This window comes from Artemia sp. Qi Xiang Cuo, chromosome 7 (genome assembly GCF_049724085.1).
Source record: "Artemia sp. Qi Xiang Cuo chromosome 7, ASM4972408v1, whole genome shotgun sequence".
NCBI classification, from domain to species: Eukaryota; Metazoa; Arthropoda; class Branchiopoda; order Anostraca; family Artemiidae; genus Artemia; species Artemia sp. Qi Xiang Cuo.
The window spans coordinates 9,657,575-9,661,558 of record NC_142800.1 but is presented as its reverse complement, the minus strand read 5'-3'; positions in this window follow the sequence as shown (position 1 = coordinate 9,661,558).

Below are 3,984 nucleotides of genomic sequence, written 5' to 3'. Positions count from 1 at the left end.
AGTTACATATTCAAGATTTTTCAAAGTTCAATGTGAATTTCTTTCGATGAAATGCAAGAGTTGGAATATTTCAGTATAGTTTGGTTGTGGTATAACTTGTCTAAGTTACATTTTCTTGATTCTTCAATGTTAATTTTGAATTTCTTTAGTTGTAATTATAGAGTTGGAATATTTCAGTAGTGTTTGGTTGCGGTTTACCTTGTCACAGTTATATTGTCTTGATTTTTAAAAGTTCATTTTGAATTTCTTTCGTTGAAAAGCAAGAGTTGTAATATTTCAGAAGTGTTTTCTTGTGGTTTACCTTGTCACAGTTACATTTTCTTGATTTTTTCAAAGTTCATTTGAATTTATTTAGTTGAAATGAAAGAGTTGGAATATTTAAGTAGTGTAGGGTTATGGTTTACCTTGTCACAGTGAAATTTTCTTGCTTTTTTCAAAGTTCATTTTGAATTTCTTTAATTGAAATGAAAGAGTTGGATTATTTAAGAAGTGTATGGTTATGGTTTACCTTGTAACAGTTACATTATCTTGATTTTTCAAAGTTAATTTTTAATTTCTTTCGTTGAAATGCAAGAGTTGTATTATTTCAGTAGTGTTTGGTCGTGATTTACCTTGTCACAGTTACATTTTCTTGATTTTTCAAAGCTCATTTTGAATTTCTTTCGTTGAAAAGCAAGAGTTGAACTATTTCAGTAGTGTTTGGTCGTGGTTTACCTTGTCACAGTTACATTTTCTTGATTTTTCAAAGTTCATTTTGAATTTCTTTCGTTGAAATGTAAGAGTTGGAATATTTCAGTAGTGTTTGGTTATGGTTTACATTGTCACAGTTACATTTTCTAGATTTTTCAAATTAATTTTTAATTTATATCGTTGAAATGCAAGAGTTGGAATATTTCAGTAGTGTTTGGTTGTCGTTTACCATGTCACAGTTACAATTTCTTTATTTTTCAAACTTCATTTTGAATTTCTTTCTTTGAAATGCAAGAGTTGGAATATTTCAGTAGTGTTTGGTTGTGGTTTACCTTGTCACAGTTACATTTTATTGATTTTTCAAAGTTCATTTTGAATTTCTTTCGTTGAAATGCAAGAGTTGGAATATTTCACTAGTGTATGGATGGGGTTTACCTTGTCACATGTACACACATGTATACACATGTACACACATGTGCTTATCATGAGTGCTCATGATAAGTTAACCTAACCTTTTCCGGTGAGTATGGTTAGGTTAGACTAGATTAAGTTAGGTTAGATTAGACTAGGTTAGGTTAGCCCACGTACGCTTCACTTAGGTTAGCTTAGGTTAGGTGAGAGACATGCGAAAAGTTAGGTGTATGATTAGGTTAGGTTAGGTTAGATTAGGTTAGGTTAAGTTAGGTTAGGCTAGGTTAGCCTACGTACGCGCGCGTACCTAGGCTAACCTAGCCTAACCTAACTTAACCTAACCTAATCTAACCTAACCTAACCTAATCATACACCTAACTTTTCGCATGTCTCTCACCTAACCTAAGCTAACCTAAGTGAAGCGTACGTGGGCTAACCTAACCTAGTCTAATCTAACCTAACTTAATCTAGTCTAACCTAACCATACTCACCGGAAAAGGTTAGGTTAACTTATCATGAGCACTCATGATATGCACATGTGTGTACATGTGACAAGGTAAACCACAACCATACACTACTGAAATATTCCAACTCTTGCTTTTCAACGAAAGAAATTCAAAATTAGATTTGAAAAAAAACTAAAATGTAAATGTTACAATTTAAACCACACCAAACCACTTATGAACTATACAAACTCTAGCATTTCCATGAAAGAAAATCAAACAGAAGTTTGAAAAATCTAGAAACTGTAACTGTGACATGGTAAACGACAACCAAACGCTACTTAAAAATTCCAACTCTTGCATTTCAACGATATAAATTCAAAATGAATTTGAAAAATCTAGAAAATGTAACTGTGACAAGGTAAACCATAACCAAACACTACTGAAATATTCCAACTCTTGCACTTCAACGAAAGAAATTCAAAATGAACTTTGAAAAATCAATAAAATGTAACTGTCACAAGGAAAACCATAACCAAACACTACTGAAATATTCCATCTCATGCTTTTCAACGAAAGAAATTCAAAATGATCTTTGAAAAATCAAGAAAATGTAACTGTGACAAGGTAAATCACGACCAAACACTTCTGAAATAATCCAACTCTTGCATTTCAACGAAAGAAATTCAAAATGAACTTTGAAAAATCAAGAGAATGTAACTGTGACAAGGTAAACCATAACCAGACACTTCTGAAATAATCCAACTCTTGCATTTCAACGAAAGAAATTCAAAATGAAATTTTAAAAAATCAATAAAATGTAACTGTGACAAGGTAAACCAAAACCAGACGCTACTGAAATATACCAAATCTTGCATTTCAACTAAATAAATTCAAATGAACTTTGAAAAAATCAAGAAAATGTAACTGTGACAAGGTAAACCACATGTAAACACTACTGAAATATTCCAACTCTTGCTTTTCAAGGAAAGAAATTCAAAATGAACTTTGAAAAATCAAGAAAATGTAACTGTGACAAGGTAAACCCTAACCAAACACTACTGAAATATTCCAACTCTTGCATTTCAAAGAAATAAATTCAAAATGAACTTTGAAAAATCAAGAAACTGTAACTGTGACAAGTTAAAACAAAACCAAACACTACTGAAATATTACAACTCTTGCATTTCAAAGAAAGAAATTCAAAATGAACTTTTAAAAAAAAAGAAAATGTAAATATGACAAGTTAAAAAACAAACAAACGCTACTGAAATATTCGAACTCTTTCATTTCAACGTAAGAAATTCAAAATTAAATTTGAAAAATCAATAAAATGTAACTGTGACAAGTTAAACCACAACCAAACACTACTGAAATATTCCAACTCTTGCATTTCAATGAAAGAAATTCAAAATTAACTTTGAAAAATCATTAAAATGTAACTTTGACAAGGTATACCTAAACCAAACAAAAATGAAATATTACATCTCGTTCATTTCAACTAAAGAAATTAAATATTAACAATTAAAATTATAGAATATGTAACTGCGAAAATTTAAACAACAACCAAACATAACTGAAATATTACAACTCTTGCATTTCAACGAAAGAAATTCAAAATAAACTTTGAAAAATCAAGAAAATGTAACTGTGACAGGTTAAACCACCACCAAACACTACTGAAATATTCCAACTCCTGCATTTCAATGTAAGAAATTCAAAATGAACTTTGTAAAATCATGAAAATGTAACTGTGACAAGGTAAACCACAACCAAACACTACTGAAATATTCCAACTCTTGCATTTCAAAGAAAGAAATTCAAAATGAACATTTAAAAATCAAGAAAATGTAACTGTGACAAGTTATACCATAACCATACACTACTGAAATATTCCAACTCTTGCATTTCAACGAAAGAAATTCAAAATGAACTTTGAAAAATCAAGAAAATGTAACTGTGACAAGGTAAACCACAAACACACACGCATTAACAATAACAGCAAGTTAAATAAAAATTCATAACAACAATATTAAAAGAGATACAAAAAGTTAATGTATATGTTACAGGGTAAATCACAATCAAACCCTACTGAAATATTCCAACTCTTGCATTTAAACGAAAGAAATTCAAAATGAACTTTGAAAAATCACGAAAATGAAACTGTGACAAGGTAAACCAAAACCAAACACTACTGAAATATTCCAACTCTTGCATTTCAACGAAAGAAATTCAAATGAACTTTGAAAAATCAAGAAAATGTAACTGTGACAAGGTAAACCATAAGCAAACACTACTGAAATATTCCAACTCTTGCTTTTCAATGAAACTCTCGCATTTCAATGAAAGAAATTCAAAATGAACTTTGAAAAATCATGAAAATGTAACTGTGACAAGGTAAACCACAACCAAAAACTACTTAAATAGTCCAACTCTTGAA